Consider the following 19187-nt stretch of genomic DNA (forward strand, 5'->3'; position numbering starts at 1 on the left):
GCCCACACACACACACACACACACACACACACACACACACACACACACACACACACACACACACACACACACACACACACACACTTTAAAGTTGCAGTTTTCCATTGTCTTTGCCTGTCTGTCACCATTACACCACAACGTTATTCAACTGATATTCGTTTTTTTATGTGTTCAAAAATGCACATGATGTCTATTTGAGGAAGCAGACCCCCTATAACTTTTATCTACATACTGACTCACGCAAGATACACTGCCTACATACGAACCTAAAATCTAAATTTAGTCGAATTTCTTTTGAAAAATACTGCAATTCCTCAGATACATGTCAGAATAACCTTTTCCATACACTGAGTTGGCATGCACAGTGGATGACCTACTTTATGTACTGTAGAACTTACATCTTTCAATGACGTCACCCATCACACCTCAGCCACGGAGCCATCTGCTTAATACCAAAAGGTTCTTGGACTCGACATTTACAAGCATTTCAGAGAAGTACAGAAGAATACAGAAGAATTTCCTTGCAGTGACACAACTTTCAGAGGGGTTTCCCCCTGCGACTGAGCAGAGAGGAGTCTGGGAAGTCCAGTGGAAACCATATCAGTAATTACAGTAACTGTCCTGCTCATAATGTTTTCATTCTGAATCTGGAAATTCATACTGAGATTATGTGATCCATAATTGGACAAGAATTGTTTGAGTTTAAGCAAGCATTTGATTAATTCATGATTTACATGGATTTAATTTGAGGACTTTCATTTGCAGTGTAATTTGTGAGTATTATAAACACATTATAAAAGAATTAACAGTTTATAATGAACAGAAATAAACAAGAAGGAGGAACAATCTTTCTATGAACAATCTTTCTCATTTCCAAACAAAATATTCATGAGAAAACCTTGTGGCTTAATTAACTATACATCTTATGTGAATGGCTTTGTTCCTTACTCACACTGAGACAAATCATAAACAGTCAGGGAACTCAAGGCTTAGATTGAGTAACCATGTGATTAAGAATACACCCACATCCATCATTGCCAAATATGGACTTTTAAGTCTTGCAATGTCATCTTGCAATATCACCCACCAAACCTGTAAATGGAAAGTAACAGTGTCCTCTATGATTCATTAATGGTTTGTTGGTTGGATCTCATACCTTTCATTTGACCAGTCATTGAGCAACACAACTTCTCACAGTTACTTTCTACTACAGCCTATGTTACAGTACTTTCACTATAAACATTTATATACGATTATATTCTAAGTAAATTGTAATAACGATGCCTAGTGCTACTGTACTACAGATACTTCAACAACTCATACTAATCCGACCACTACTAATGCACAACTACGATTAGAAATGTATGAATAAAATGATAATAATAATAATTCAGATTTTGATGCTGATGTTGATTTTTGTACCAGCTCTCTCTCTCTCTCTCTCTCTCTCTCTCTCTCGTATATAAGGACTTTTAGTGTGCTGTGCAAAGACCGTGAAAGACTGAGGAGGGGCTGCTTTTAATAAGCAAAGATTATAGGAAATGGGACTGAAGCCCAATAGAACATTTCCAGCTGGAAGTCCATCCTCTGTGCTCAGAAGAGAGCAGCGCACCAGCTCATATGGCTTAGAAAGAGAGAGAGAGAGAGAGAGAGAGAGAACTGTGTTCACTCCACGGACCATATTACTAGGGACTTTCCCATTTTTGCATTACTACATTAAGTGCTAACCCTAACCCTAACCCTAACCCTACATGAAGTGCTAACCCTAACCCTAACCCTAAGCCCTTTATTTAACCAGGAAAAGCCCATTGACACACAAAGTCTCTTTTGCAAGGGAGACCTGGCCAAGAAAGCAGTCAATACAACATTACACAATTTAAAACATACAATAAAACTACAGAAAACATTTACATTCCCCCTGAACATAGTTTTGCATCAGAGTTTTAAGTCTGTTTTACTGTAGTGTGTAGACTCCAGTGGAGGCTGGTGGCGGTAGAAATCGGAGGACAGACTACCAGGGGAGGCTGGTAGACTCCCTATAGGCCTTAATATGGCAAGACACCATACCCTCAAGTGATGTGACCAGATAGTTGTCAAAGATTTGAAAGACATGGCAATTTGAGAGGCATTATGAAATATTCCAATTAAACTGACTTATGAATCATTGCGACTTGGACACACGCAGCTACCATACACATGACCTACAGTATATTTGAAATAGGTCAGAGAGCCATATCAAAGTGAAATGAACTAATTGGTTCCCAGTACACTTACTACCCCCCACTGAAATACTAATTTGAGATGAATCGCAGGCTGATAAGCGATATGAACTTGATTCTTGTGTTACATTCAAGATCAAATAAAAATCATGCTGGAGCTTAGGATGGAAATAGGCCAAGAAATGTGACTGGTTTGCTAATTGCCCTTATCATCTGGTCGTGTATGTTATTTTCCCCAATTCCCACCCACTCAGGTCCGCTCTTTTACAGTTGCGCAAATGTGTAAGAGTGAAAGAGTGAAAACAGGATCTTGCGCTGAGTACTTTTTTAAAGAGCCGGCGCGGGCAAGGCTGTTGTATTTTTGAAGTGGCAGAGAGGAAGAGCCGGGGCAGTGTCCTTCCTGGCTCGCTGCAGCTTCCTGTCCACCGCGTCCCGATGTAAAAGTTGATTCAGCGCCACTTGTTACAATTGGCCGGTGAACCTCCCGTGCCATTGTTTAAACTGCCGGCCCATTGATCCTCTCAGGTTCTCTTCCTTTGACGACGTAGACCTGCTGACTAACGGATGGAGCAGCCCAGTGCTCTCGGGGCGATGTCTTACAAATAGCCAAGTGAATCAACCCCCCCCCCCCCACACACACACACACACACACTCCACCACCACAGCCCAGTGTTACACCTGCCCCCAACCCCCCCCCCAGTAACTTAAAGGAATACACCCAGCTTCATTACCCAACGTCTTATGAGTAGGCTTCCATGACCAATATCCTGTAGACCTGAGTAAGAAGGGGAAACAAGAGAATGAAGTCGAGGTTCCTGACTCTATATGATATGACGTCACCCTGTGAAGACAGAGCAACTTTCATCAAATATATTGTCATGAACAAGAGCAAATGAGTGTCCACTCATTTCACTTTCTTTCTCTCCATGTCCCCCGATTTCTTCTTTTTTTTTGGTTACATTTATCGGAAAACAAGTGTAAAGTAAACAGCTGCCTGGATGAGAACGATCCAAGGGTATTGGAATTCTACTGCTCTGTCGCAACACACTCGATCCTCCCGTCAGCTGCATCTCCGTTTCTCAAAGTCTCTGGCAGCGTCGGCCCACTTGTTTTCACTATGACGTCATATCCTACAGCCTACCTTTAAGCACCCTAGTTTGTGGTCGGGTCGTGTGAACTTAGAGAGACAGTGTACTATCTACCAGAAATACAGTTTGCGACCACTACAACACTCACAAACTTTACCACAATATTTAAAAAAGAAAAGGTGTCAAACACATCCATTCAGGAGCATTAAAAACTTGAAGCGTAGAAGAAATCTGTGACCGAGGCAGGGAAGAAGGACATCTCCATCTTTTCCATCACAGGACCCATGAAGTGAGCTTTTCTTATTCAGTCAGTCCTGCTGTAGCCTACACCAGTTGTTCTGCACAGGTGGTGCACTGCTGCTTAGCTCCAGGTGGTGGCAACAAGCCCTTATCTATCCAGGTACACCATACGCCCTCTCCTACTCCCAGGGGAAGTGCCCTTATTTACTCGCAGATTACACTCTGAGACCATTTCCGGCATCACAATATGCAAAATAATCTTCCAAACTCTGTGAATCATCAAAAAATTAACGTTATGGTCTAATCAAATCTTCTTTATGTGTGCTTCTCTGATGCTGGGCAGTAAGCATTTAATGATCAAATCAAATTCAAAATGGGACATAAAGATACAGCAAGGCAAGTTTATGATTACTATGATCATTCAGTCAAGCCAAATAGGATTCCTCTAAAGATGTTAGGGGTTGTAGGCCCACAAATTGTATCACAATCTGGTGTTGGTTAAACAGTACTCATCAGCAATCATCTCTGTCATGCCCAGTATAAACCTGTAGGTGGAGTTGGCTCATCCTCAACTGAGTGTTTGGAATATCTGGGGCTGCGTCTCAATATGCTAAAGTGGCTTCTTCTCCTTGTCTTCTCTTTTGCTATATATGAAAGCAATAGGTGAAAGTCATAGGGAGGCCCATGAGAACCTGCTTCACCTGTCCCCTCTCCGGTTCTTTCAAATCAGTGGGATTAAAGGAAGGGGAGAGGAAGGAAGAAGCCACTGTAGACTATTGAGATTCATCCCAGGCAGGGACACATCCCCAACACGGAAGGAATCAATGATTAAGAACCATCGTTCCCCGGAAGACACTGGCTAATCATACTTTACTCATTCGCCCCAGGCACAATCTTTCTGAATATCAAATAATACAGTCTAGTTTGTCATTGAAATTAATGCCACATTTAAATGGCGGGGAGGGGTTACTAAATGGACTCTGGAAGCAGGTGAAATTGGATACGTTCTGACTTTGATTATATTGGATATGAGTTGAGGAAATTGTCGGTAGGATTAATATTTAGTTGGCCCATAGCTCATGCAATCTTGGGCAGCTCCACTGAGGGTGGAAAAAATAGAGCATACTAAAACTTGGCAGGGGCAAAGTACTCTAATATTTGGGAAATATTAGAAGATATGTACGTTTCTATAAACATTTGTACTGTGCTATTAGGTGTTTCTCTTCCATTTACTCATGTTAGTTCTGGTTTGGGTTAAAGAATAAAAGATTAAAAAAATATATGAGATTTTTCAGTAGCCAGCTGGCATCGAACACCCTTAAGGAAGCAGGTGTTTTAGATTTGAGTGGCAGGTGGTATCTACTTCCTGTGGCAGAGCTGCTTGTAATTTCTCTGGATTCTCTCTCTCTCTCTGGAGTCTCCATTTTGAAATTAGAAATCTAGGAAAATGTATTTTTAGAGGGACACGACAATGTTTTTATTTTCAATATTGGCCTATTGGACCATAGCAGCTCTTGAGGCTTTGGAACTACAGTAAGAACAAGAAGAGAGTTTTCTGTTACACACATTTCTAACAACTCATTTCCCATGCCATTACAACTAATCATTAACATGGCAATTGAATATAGGATAAATTCAACGTAACCAAATGGTAGAAGCCTGAATCCATTAAAGCCTCACTTAAATATATCCTGACAGATTATTTCAGCAGGTGCACCACTTTTTTTTACATCCCCAACTCTCAATAAAATGGAGGATCCAGGCTTAATCTGATTGTCAGGAAACCAAACCCACCCTTGTCCTAAAGTGATGATGAGTCCTGAACACCAGCTCTAAAAGTATTTACTAAAACAGTGATAGCTGTGAGCAGCGTGTTTAAACCTGCTGTGGGTGCTGCTCAGATTCACAGCTCGCAGCTCTGGAATGCAGGGCTTTTCTTCTGGTTTGGGGTGGTGCTACCTCTCCGTCTGTCAGTCTATCATTATGCTAGAGGAGTCACACACATATGTGGGAGAAGCACTTGGACAGTTCCTACTTGAAATGGCAAGCTTACAGTGCACCTGTGCTTACTAGAGTAGTTCTGAAACCCCCCTTATCATTGGGAAAAACAAAGATCAATGTAATGAATAATACATATAGTGTGTGGGTGTGTGTGTGTGTGTGTGTGTGTGTGTGTGTGTGTGTGTGTGTGTGTGTGTGTGTGAGAGAGAGAGAGAGAGTGTGTGAGTGCCTGCAATTGTGTGTGCGTGTATCTACGTGTGTATATTTTATAGTAAAAGAATCTCCACACACACCATTACAAATGTACTAGTATGTGTGTGTACGTAGCCATGACATGATCATTTTAGCTCAAGATGATCTAGGTAGTGGGTCTGGAGGTGACAGGCTGACACCATTCCCCCCCCCCAGGTCAGCTAATCCCTGGTACAGGTCAGCACCTTTGGATTTAAAGCCCTTCTCCAGGGCTGCCAGGCAGTTGAGACATCCTCTTGTCTCTCTTGTCCGTACATTAACTATATGAAGTGGGAGGAACTGGGGTCAAGGAACAGGGTGACACATCACATTTGATCATTCTCATAAATTCACTGGAGGTGAAACAGAACATAGCTAAAGGATAGTGAGGACACTGCAGCCAGCTACTATTTAGCTTCTTGTTATAGAGAGGTTTCTGTCCAAAAAGCACCCAAATGGACTCCACATCAACTAATAATCAACTAAAAATAAATAATAAAGCGGTTGAAGTCCATTGAAAGCTAATTAAATTTTTAATACCATCAGTAAAAATATGTTTATTTGGTTGCTTTTTGGACAGACTGAACTAGTCCTGTATACTTGCAGGAGCATTGTGGTTCGTGAAGAAAATGCTATCTGCTGAAGGTGCTCCATATGAATGACAGCACAGACAGGTTCCAAAATAGTACCCATCGATCGACAACACTGCTGGTAAGCAGAATACGTTAAAAAACCAGAACCATCCCTTTAAGGTCTACTGAATGTGAATGAATCACACCACTTATATTAGCTGCTGAAACAATCCCGATGGGATTTTTCGACATGAACTGGAAATAAATAACTGCATTCTGACCGCATGTTTCAGAGCTCTATACTGTAATAGATATAATAATATGCCCTGAAAGACTAAACAATGTATTAATGTCATGCACATTTTTTGCTGACACACTGAAAGAGACAATACTTTGCTTCAAACAAAAATGCATTTTGACTATCACAGTACAAGGAAAATAATGATAAAATAGCATGGTAAATAATGAACTTTTCACCTGCCCTGAGGCTACTCACAAAAGAACATCCTACCATTTTCTTTATGGCATAGGTTGAAAACTCCTTGTGTCTTTTGTAATTAATCCAGCCTTTCTTTTAGCCACAGGCTAAGACTCTAAAATGGTAATAGCTGGGGGCTACATCGGGATGTATGGCAGATAAGAGCTAGTTTAACCTGCCCTACACAAGACCGCACACATTTCTTCACAGGGGACCAGACATCACCAGATAAGAGGTAATTGCCTGATTAAATCTTATATGTAAATTGCCTTTTTCAAAGCACAGTATAACACAATTGAAATCATGTGCATTGGTATAAGTAATCATACTACAATCTATGTGAATATGATTATGTGATGACATAATTCTCAAATTATGACCAAGACCTCATTGAGCCACATTGAGTTACTTTATTTTTAATCAAATGAATAAATAAAAAAGGAATTGTGTTCCACTTTGTTGAACACTTTATTGGCAGCATATCGTGGCTCCATTCAGACTTCTTCTGTTTGCGCAAGTATAGTTTTCGAGATGTCAGAGGTCTTCAGTCCACCATGCAGGTACACGTCCCAAGAGATTGAGTGACATCCCCTGCTTTTAAGAGGGTTTTATTTGGTGAAGCCTGGGAGATGGACCATCTGACACTGCCATGGTGGTGGATCAGGTATTCATTGAAGCAAAGTAAACAGATCAGGGAAGGAAGAGCAGGGAGCTCTGTCCTCGTTGTCAACAGTCTGTTCTGCCGGGAGTCTTCAATAATGACTCCAGTTGTTTTAGATATATTGGTATTACATCTTTATTTTGTGATACAGAAATGACGAGGTATTTTCTTATAAATTCTATGGTAATTACTCTGACTTAGCACTAATTGGCATGTGTTTCTTTGGGATTCATAACAGTAAAACAAGCACCACAAGGAAACATGGCAAATGTTTAGAATCATTTGAAGAAAGTACCAGAAAATATCCAGTTTTACCATGACATTACCTATTACTACAGCTGTGAAACAATGCATGCAATGATATCTTGAAAAAACAAGTGCTCCATGTGAATCAGTTGGAATGGCATATTTGAATATAGGTGACATATATGAGTTCTTGTCTGTGTGTTTGTTGGTTTTGACTTTATCTTTGAATTTCCAAACCAGCATGGGGGTTAGAAATCTTCCAGTTCATCTCTCGCAGGTCTTAGTATCACAGGCTGAAACAGGTTCTGGATCTTAAATGTCATAGAAAACTAACATCAAATTGTTAAAACATTCTGATATGGCCTAAAAGCTCAACCTTATCGCCTGTGTGCCAAAGTAACCTACAGTAGGCTATAGGTCCTAAAAAGGTCAAACAAAATCATTCGCTGCACATTTTCTTTTAAATAGTATTGCTTATAAGCTGTACTCTGTGGTCTGTCAATATCTATGGCTCAAAAAAAGAGCTAACAAGTGAATGTAACACATTATGAATCACTGCTGCTTCAAACGGCTTTTCAACAACATTATTTTGGTTTAACCTTTTCACTCCTCTTTCCCCTCTCTCAGATAGTCTTCCATACAGATCATTACTGTCAAGACTGTGATTACAGGAATCCCTCTCGAACGTGACAAGACACGTTTGCTTACATAGCTCTGAGGGTTACTGCACTGCGTCAGCAGGTAGGCTACAGGTGCCTTTGCTGCAGCACAACCACAGAGATGGTGCGGCGTTTGAATCATTTCATTATTACATGCTTGGCTGTATTCAAAGCTCAGTGAAACAATGGGTTTACATGAATGGAACGATAGGGCTAATGAAAAATGAGTCCGAAATAGCCTGCCCAATGGTGAACATAAAAGGGGTGTTTGAGGTATGGTGGATAAAAAAAAAAAGCAATGGTGCCCCTTGTGTGAACTGCTGGAATGTTTTTGTCAGTGCATAGGTCGTTGGGCATTCTTTACATTTTATCTCTTTGCAGCATTTGTACATCTATGAAATCATTTTCAATTGAATAGCCACAAGTTTCATTTGAAGGTTACTTGGTAACTAAGCACAAAATACCAACAGATAATTGGTGTATGAGTTCATGTTTTCAATTTACGAACAATAGATGCATTTCCAGACATATTGTAATTACTAAAAGTATGTGTTATTCCTAACAATACGTAACAGACATTCAAAAAGATGAGCATTTCAATCGGGGGTGATAGTGCCATGGTATTTTCCAGTTGAACTCGCTGAAGTTTTGGAGTGCAAGTCACAATGTATGAGCTCTAAGTACTTTTTTTAACAGGGTGGTGGTTACTGAATCTCTCCAACTTGTCCTGACAACTCGACAGGTTGGGTACCTCTTGACAGGAACACCTCAGCAGCCAGCCCCAGCGTCACGTCATGCCGGCTCCCTGCACCTGCCACAGGCAAGTGCCTATCTCTGCTCTGCCTCACAAAAGCATAACTTAATGCCGGAGCAGGTCCCAGCCTGCATCCTCCTCACCCTCTCTCCATCCATCCTCTTACTCAGCCCTGGCTTGTTGTTCTCAATGTCCCATTGTCAGCCAGCTCAGGAGAGAAAAAAAAAGAAAAAAAAAAGGAAGAGGCTCCTTGACCTTATTTTGGGCGTTTTCACTGCGACGACTTTCAGGGGGCGGAAAGATTGCCAATGGAAGAGTTGCTGGATTGTTTCCAGGACTTTTTGGGGGTGATGAAAGCTTTTAGAGTCTGAGAAATCCATCTTTCCCAGCTGGTGCGGTGTGAATGAGGTAGGACCGAATGATAATGCAGTTTACAACCAGAGCACAACATGTCTGGGGCATTAGCATATCCAATTCATTTTCTAAATTGGCTCTGTATGAGCCTCAATCAGGTGGAGATAAGCCGAAATCGAAACGCCTTCTCCAAAACCAAGCTATTTCTCGATAATAGCAATTCTCCATAGCAGTGAGAAATGAAACTCTTGGCCTCACAAACATCGGCCAGAGAGTGTTATAAATACATTTTTGGGTCAGTGAAGCTTGATAAAATAGGGGTCCAAGCAGAGTCCCTTGATGCCCCTGACAGCCCTATGGTACATGCCCAAACAGATATTATTTTGCATTCCTATTGCTTTATCTCCGTCTTCCTCTCCATCTGCTGCCAATTACATCATCTAAATGCTCCAGTTCCTGCGATTTCCTCCCTTCAATAGCTGAGTACCCAGCATCACGAACGAATGAATCTATTGAGGCGTAAATTCAAGAGGTACATGTATGAATGCATTCTGAATGAACTAAGAAGGCTTATTACTGCGTTGGAAGTTTTGTGCTTTTCTCGTGTCTTGCTATATTCTTAAGCCTGCAAGAGAACATTATTTCGCTTCAGAGGAACTTGGTGAAATTAAAGCCAGACCTATACAAGGGTACGGAAGAAATATACTCTCTCTGTGCTTTCTTTCTTGGCCTCAATATTCCACTGGTGACTTGAAAGGATGTCAGAGCCTGATAGATACTGTTCTAGGGTAGGAATGGTACATTTCCACTTGATAGCTCTAACAAGAGGAGTCCTCTTATTGTAAGTATGCTATGAATTCACATATCTTATAAGATTGGATCGCAGACTCCATTGTACCCCGACGACAATGCTCAACGTACTGTGTGTAGGCCTACACTGTATCTGGAATGAGCAGCATGCTTAAAAGAAAAAAAAAAGAAAGGGGGGAAAAGTCATTAGCATAGCAACAAAAACAAAACAATCTTCCCCTCCGGCTGTTCTTTTCCGCCATACTCCTTGAGGAAGAGAGATCATTTGTCAGTGATTTCTCTCTCTCTTTCTTTCTTTCTTTCTTTCTTTCTTTCTTTCTTTCTTTCTTTCCTTCGCAATGCCTACTCACCTCTGGGAGAGTGAAGAGAAAAGAAGGCAGCTACACCTGCGGCTGCTGAACAAGTGTATCAGTGTCTGGGGCTGCTGTGTCTCGGCTTGTCCGGCCCTCTTGTCTGGAATGCGCCGATGAGACAATCAGGTGCAGGAGGCGCGTGGCGGCTTGCTGCTGGGAGAAAGATAACCTGCTCGGAGACAGCGAGCCAAGCAGTGGCCGACTCACCTCTCTGGTCTATCACCCCTCCCTCCATCGACTCCTAAGCAAACCCAAGAACATGTCAATGCAACATCAGTGGACGTGACACATCTCTTGGAGGTTGGTTGATTGCACAACATTTGATTTTTTTCATTGAGGTAATGAATGTAGTTGTACAAATACAGTAGGGCATATGCCTATCCTAATGTGACTCAGCCTGCCATTGAGAGCAGGGTGGAGTTTGAGATTTTGTTTAGCCTGAGGGAATGAAAAAATGAATCTCTATTGGAAAAAAGGTAATGAGCAATTCTCCAGCTTCATATCAAACAACAGGATGTACAGGATTGGATACCTCATTCATTCATTTGTGCTAGTTTTGGTTCTGATGCCTCTGTTTTGGGATCATTTTCAAAATTCTACTGTTGACTTTTACTTAACTTAACTATTTCACCCATTTCACTTGACCAACACGGTCAATGTTTATCTGTACATCTGTTCACTCCTGTTTTCATCTGAATCAAATCAAATCAAATCAAATCAAAGTGCATTTGTCATATGCACAGGATACAGTTTGTAAACGGTGCAATGAAATGTTTATATACGAGCTACCTCTCAACAGTGTTGTGAAATATCTACATACCCCCTCCCCCCCCCATCATTAAATTCTAATGTGGATTATGGCCTTGGTTTGGAATTTCCTCAAGTTATAGTTACCCCCTGTCGTTACAGCACTAATGTCTGAGGTCGAAATGTGGTCATGTGTTTTTTTTTTCTCGCAATTCACAAACATTACATTCTTAAAAAAAGCATGACATCATAACCTATCACCCCTTGTGAGTTTTGATTAATGGTAACAACAGCCTCCATGTTATCTTGAGACATATTTCTAAAACTCATGTTGCCCTTTTCTGATGGGGGAATATTATTTACAGCTGAAACCCAAGCACGACTTTTGAGGAGAAACGTCTCTTCTCAAAAGTTCATTTTTCCAGAATGTGTGTGTTTTTGTTGTCTAAGTTTTCCTTGGTGGCAGTGAACAAAGCGTTCTACTGTGGAGTAGTCTCTGCGATCGCAGACACACTGTCTGTACTGGGAGTTCCTGTCCCTGGCCCAAAACCCACAGACCCACAGCAAAGAAGGACAAGGTCAGCTATTGCCTCCGCTTTCTCTTGACATCAACGCAGAGGAGATTTACCTTGCTCCGAATGCCGAATTGCTACGGTTCTGTTTACCTAGGCCTCCTTTTACATTGACATGTATAAAGTGTAAATCAAATTAACCCTTTACTTTTTGCTGTACAGCTTTATCAAATTCAGTTTAGTCAGCAACTATGTAGCAGTCTTTCAAGGAACTTCAGCAAATTACAGGTAGGGTAGTGCACTACCGAGCATTACATTGCTTTGCGGTAAATATCTTATATTCAATGCTTCTCCGTCTGTTAACTCTTTGCTCTCCTAACATGCTTATGAGACCGTTATCAGCAGCTGGAATTCCAGACGGTGTTGGATGTGATAAGGAACGTTCAGCAGTTGTGGGAGATAAAAGAGTGCAGAACGCTCACCAATGAAAACACCAGAAGTCTTATCAGATTGCTATTAGGCTTTGAAGACGTTTTCTTGTCACTATGTAGCCTTTGAAGTAGCTTTCACTGTCATGTTTACAAGCTCTGTGTTATGTTACTCATCAACATTGATTTGATGGGAATTGTTGGATCTTTAGTTATGCTGTACATAATATTGAATTCAAAACAGTTTTCTCTCAACAAGGATGCAGTGAATGAAAATGTAGTGGAAGCATAATATGGTACTGCAAATGATAAGGCAAAACTGACTGACAATACCTACACAAATCTACAAATGTGAAATGAAATCTTGGAATACTATATGAGTCAAGTGTAAGTTGGAATGATGCATCGGATGCATTCTGTGTGCCTCACCAGATACGATGCATGACAAAGGCCTTCCTATGGGCACACTTGGCCTCCTTTTTCCTGGCATTTCTCTCGCTGAAGGCTTGCATATCTGCAATAGCAACTGGACAAGAGCTGGAGGGAGGGGGCTATCTGGCCTTTACAGTGCAACAACCTCCAGAACCCCCCCAGGATGACATCACTCTAGATTAGAGGCTCTGTGCGCCGTATATGCGAGGGGTGTTGGGTGTTCACAAGGCCTAATGACCGAGGCGGAATGATGTGGAATCTGACCTTTGACCCAACAATGAGACTCTCTGACTTCAAGCTGTTGAAAGCCACCAGAAATACGAAAGGCATCTTGTTCAGTGTTCAACACGATCAATGCCACAATCAGATCAGAAGTATGCAAACCACAAGCACGGACATTCTTTCATTTGAGAATTATTTCAAATAGTCCCAAGGCCACAGTCTCATGGCATTCCCCAAGCTACAACAAAAGCACAAAGTTTTGGCTACAGGGGAAAAATCTCATTATCAACCCTCGCCAGAGAACCAGTGTTCTACTTTAGGAAAATAATAGATAATAATAGATTTTCTCTTTTTTTTTTACCTATCCCTTCATTTTTTTTATGGTACTTAGAGAAAGTGAGGACCCACTCTCAATCTCTAACGCTTGATTGTACGTGTCACAGGTGTAACTCATCTGCATGCAATTGTCAGAGAACTTTCATTGGATAATTGACCAGTGGATTTGTGGATTTAAACTCCTTGTCTTTGTGTTTCAGGCGGTTGCCCACAGGGAGTGGTGCAGTCCAGAGGAGCCCTGTTGCGGAGAGCTTTGTTTTGTGAGAGCACATGGCGATGAAAAGCTTGTGTGGTATTGGAAACTTATCTTGAGAAGATGGACTGAAGATAAACTGTACTGAGAAACTGAGACGGATGATTAGAGAACCATCTGTAATAAATGTTTGAAGATTGTCCCTTTTTTCTCTACTGCCTGCTCAATCCAGATCCTAGAACCTGTCACTTGCTGTCTCGCGACACACTCTTAGAATGAAAAAGGGAGAACCCTTTGAAGAACACTGGGTTCCATGTACTGTAGAACCCTTTTGGGTTCCATTTAGGACCCACTGTGAAAAGGGTTCAACATGGAACCCAAACAAGTTCTTCAAAGGGTTCTCCTACAGGGGACAAATGAATAACCTTTTTTTTGCTACTGACTAGAACCTTTGTTTCTAAGTGTACCTATTAATGGTTTATTTGACCTAACTTGTCACCACATCAAGAAACATGACCATGAACAGCTTGTCAGTCCCAGTATTCTGTATAGTGGACAAGTAAGGAGAGAAACTGTCATGTCGGTAAAGTCCAACTCACACCTCATGGGTATAATACAAAGGGCGCTGTCCTGTAATTCTATAAAGCATTGGACATCTTTGGAAATAATGGTGACTCTCTTTATTAATCACGTCCATGCAGACACTCCTTTCCCCCTCCTGTGAGCTCCCCTGTCTACACCACATCCCTTGTGAGTAAGAGCAGCTTCAGACAGACAGGGCCTTATGCTCCTCCTCTCCTACCCTACCTCAGCATGCAATCACAGACAGGACCGCTCACTGCTGCCCTTATTACCTCACCCCGGCGCACACAACAACGGGGATGGCCTCCGAGTAAACACAGTCCAGATTCTGGCCTCGCTCACTTCAAAGCTGGAGCATGCTGATAACAAAGCAGGCCTCCGGGGTGCAGAGTGTCCCTCCTCCCCTCCCGCGGTGAGGGTGGCTGGGAGTGGTGATGGCGGTGGTGGTGTGAGAGGGGAGGTGTGAAGTGCCTTTTGACAGCCCAGCACCTGCTGCTTCTTCACTACCAGCCAGCCTTGGCCATTTGCCGTGGATGACCAGCGCAGATAGCCTAGGGGAGGGGGAGGGGGGGGGGGGGGGTTCAGTAGGACGGTGTGTGCGTGTGTGTGTGTGTGTGTGTGTGTGTGTGTGTGTGTGTGTGTGTGTGTTGGGAGGTAGAGAAGAAGGTGTGTGGTTTGGGGTGGTGGGGGGTGGGGGTTGTACACTCCCTCTATCAGACCAGTGGAACATTCCTGTCGTCTGTGGCAAGTTGCACTGCTGTTGCAGAATGATGACGTGTCTGCGTTGTACAAGCCCCTGTACATTTCCCATTCTGTACTCACACCGGGTGGAAAAACCACGTGGTACATTGATGATATCTTCAGTGAAGGGACAGTTTACAAAAAAAAGAATTAACATGATTTCCAACATACTGGCCAATTCACAGAGACTGTTTTTGGATTCCTGTACTTAGATAATGAATAAAAGGGACAGGGGAGCATTCTCTGGTTTGCAGGTAAAACTGTGTCGTGTATCATGGTGCTCAGTCAAAAGTACCCACATTGGGTTACAGGGATGTAGCAATCTTTACATAAATTGAAAAACACAAGAAGTGATTACCCCGCTCAATGGAATGTGAAAAACACTCAGGGACGAGATCTGAAAATATAAATTTGAAAATATGTAGATAGCAATTTACAAACAGGCTTCAGCCTTAAATTATAATGTTTTGCTGACAATACAATATCAAAATTCATAAGTGGATTACAACTTCAATTAAGAAACGCATAGCAGTGTGATAGGAGTTGGGTTGACATGTTTGTAAAGTGTGTTTTAGATATATTTTCAATATGAATTGGGCCCTATGGTGACACAAACAAAACAATAACTAGCACAATCAATGAAATCTAAGTGAGGAAATCAAATATCCCAAAACTGTCTTAGTGAATCGACAACAGAAACATTGGAAATCATGTTAATTTGTATTTGGAGTAAACTATCCCTTTAAATCCCTGTCACTGCGAAAGGAACGAGCCACAGTGAGATAGGCTTAAATGAGCATTAATCTGAATGTCATTACCGCTATCTTCTAATACATTCCAAATGGCACTTGTTGCCTTTCAAGTCATAGCTTATACTAAATCAATCACTGTCTTCTCAATCTCTTATCAGCGCTGGGGGTTTCTTCTCTGCTGCTCGTGACACAGCTGGATCAGGTCTCTGTTGATCAAACCAATGAAATGAGAGCATTGGAGCAGACCAGGCCATCTCTGCAATCCTCAAAGGCTGTGGTAGCCAGAAGAATGCAGCAATGACAGGGGATATTTATGGCTGTTAAGATGTATTTGACCACTAGCTGAAAAGACTAACAATGTGTTCTCGGAAGGAGCCTTGTACTGTAATATTAGCGCACTGTTTAGAAGTGTTGTAATTGCAACATATCCTTTCATAGAACAGCAATATTTACTCCCTTTCAGCTTGTTATCATAGTAAGAGTGCTGCAATATACTTCCACTTTTCTGGGGAAACCGGATAATAGCAATTACAGTCAACTCTTGGCTCGGCATAAATGAAAAACATTAATTATAATTAACTTTATAACTTTAATTATAATAACTACTCTGGGGACATTTGGCTAACATGTTTGTCCTGAATAAAACATATCCATTTGTATCTGGTTCTGTTGTCCCTGTAAATTAATTTTGCTCTCTAAGCTCTCTCTGAGTGAGGCATTTGTTTTCTTTGAAAAGAGCTGGATGTAACTAATTGTAATTGTTTTGTTGAGAATGACATGGTTCAGGTGACATAACAAACTAATAAAATGTGTGTGTGTATGTGTGTGCGTGCGTGGGTGCCTGCATGGGTGTCTGTGTGCATGAATGAGTGTAAATATATCACTATAAGTCATCATACTACATATTCTATCCTACAGCAAGGATCGTAGCCTACGGTGGCTTTCAAAATCAAATAAATATACAGTGTGATACACAACCATTGTGATTTGGATTCCCATGAAGTGTGGGCATCTGTTCTTACAGCAGGAGTTCTGCCAAGTCCTGAGAAGAGCTGCTGTTGGAGGTCTGTGCCCTGTTGAGGCTTGTCTACTGAGCACAATGCCCAGAGTCTGTGTGTGTATAATGTGGCCGGGAGCTAGTTTATTCAAGCACCTTTTGTTTGCTCTGTATGCTCACCTTTTCCCCCCACTGATGATCAGATAACCACTAAACACTAAACAGGAAAAATCCAAAGCATCTGAAAAAAAGAAAACATGCCACAGGTCCCAACTGGGCAAGTGCAGATTGATTGTTTGAAGGGATGTTTTATAGTCTACAGTCAACCACATGACATGGGACACATGACATGAGCTTGACTAGGAAAATCAGACGGTCAGATTAAATGGATGGTCAGTGTGGGGCCCCGCAAAAAATGTACCCCCCCCCAACATAAATAAAAATGTATGTTGAAAGCCCATTCGGAAGCAAAGAATTATTCGTAAATTATTATTGTTTGTATAATCCCTCAGTGGCAATACAAGTTCCAGGCTGGAGGTGATGGCACCTAATACTGTCCCCAGACATTCTCAGGCCTGATTTCATGCTGGTCCACAGGGCTAGTGAGGCTTGCGATTCTCAGGCCCCTGTGGTATTCTGTTTCACTATTTACCCATTAAGTTAAGAGAGGTCATGCTGTAATATGTGTGTCCCTGAACAGCTGTTCTTTGATGTTGCTACCTGGGATTTGCCAAGGACCTGTCTGTTCCTAGGGGACCCTCACAGTGTTTGGATCCAGTCCCTTCTTCAGTAAATGTCCTTCTGCTCAGCTCTGTGGCCATGAAACATTTTGTCAGATGCATTATTCCGATTTTCCTGTAAACAATGATCAGTCATTCTCACCACCCAGATGCTTTGTTTGAAAAGCTTTAGAAGTTTTTAGTTGAAAGTTTTAGGAGTTTTTTAGCTTCATGCTTTTCAGCTATGACATTCACCTTTTAGTAATTCAGCTTTATAGATACAGTAGCATGAACTCATCCCGAAATCTGAGCACTTCACAAATGTGTTTGGTTGTTTTGTTGAGGATGCTCATGCTGTTACTGTGGACTGGAACACCACTTACTAACAGCTAGTGGCCAGACAGCTCTCCTCAGTCTCTGATTCATCATAATTAGGTCACTGGCTCGGTCTGTCGGTCTCCCAGGGGAAGCTCACACACACACAAACACACAAAACACACACACACAAACACACACACACACACAAACACACACACACACACACACACACACACACGAACACACAAAACACACACACACACACACACGAACACACAAAACACACACACACACACACACACACACACACACACACACACACACACACACACACACACACACACACCACCGGACCCATCACTGTAGCTCGTCAGTTTTGTGTCAGAGCACTTACGAAAATAATCAGTGCTTGGAGTAATCATTATGGATCCAGAGATGTGTACAGCACATAAATAATGTGTATTGCTTCACAGCAGAGATAAACACCTCAAGAATATTTGTTTCACTGACCTGAAATGTTTTCCAGGGAACATTGGAACTGTAAACAACATTAAACAGTGAAGTTCACCTTTTCAGGAGATGCGCTGTATGTCAGACTATCTACATCTCACAATTTGTTTTTGTTCCTCTACTTGGATATAAGCTACTGCAATTCCATTTTGTTAAAGCTACGGTAGCTGGTAAGTCTGTCCCATAGGAGATTTGAGCAGGCAAACATGGCCATACACTGCACTTTGAAAGTATAGAAAACACATAAAGGAACAGCAATTAATGTCCATGTATGTAATTAAATGTAAATGTAATTAATGTCCATGTGTCAGTATTGAAATAGTAGAGACACCACATTGTGGAACACACATGCTGTGACCTAGAAATGTGTTGGGCTGTGTCCTCAAGGCAAATTCAGAAGATGTCCTCTCATCTTAAATCAACTTTTGATCAACTAATCAATCCATAAATATCAACTGCTCCTGAGTATTGCGTAACAGACGATTCACTACTCAGAAGAATGGTATTTCACAGAAGATCATGTAATTTTGATGGTATTAATTCTAATTGGTTAAGTGCCATGTGATTCAGGTTTTCACATTCACATGATGGATCAGACCACTTTGGTTAGGGTAAAGTCATCGATGCTTGACAGACTCACTTGAAAACATTGCATCAGGCTCAGAAGAGCAGGTTAGAAAATGTCATGAGTGTGGATTTCTACAATATTGTCAGATACAATCTAGTACGTTTATAAAGGTACATGAATTCGCATTGAACTCATAAATAGAAGGTTTACCATTATATTCTTACAAGCATTAGTTAATCCTTGCCAGGCTTATACCATTTCTTTCAGTTTTCTTGTATTACTGTAAGATAATGGTTGATAATCCGATTAATTATAATTAAGTAGGATTAGACAGGAAAATGGTCAACAATCAACAAAGACAATAATGACTCATATGATATTAACATACAGAACAGAGCATAAATAGATAAATGAATCCTTTACACGTAATATGATGTAGCTTTTATGTCACATTGTTTTTTTCA

Source organism: Argentina silus, assembly GCF_951799395.1.
Source record: "Argentina silus genome assembly, chromosome: 18".
NCBI classification, from domain to species: Eukaryota; Metazoa; Chordata; class Actinopteri; order Argentiniformes; family Argentinidae; genus Argentina; species Argentina silus.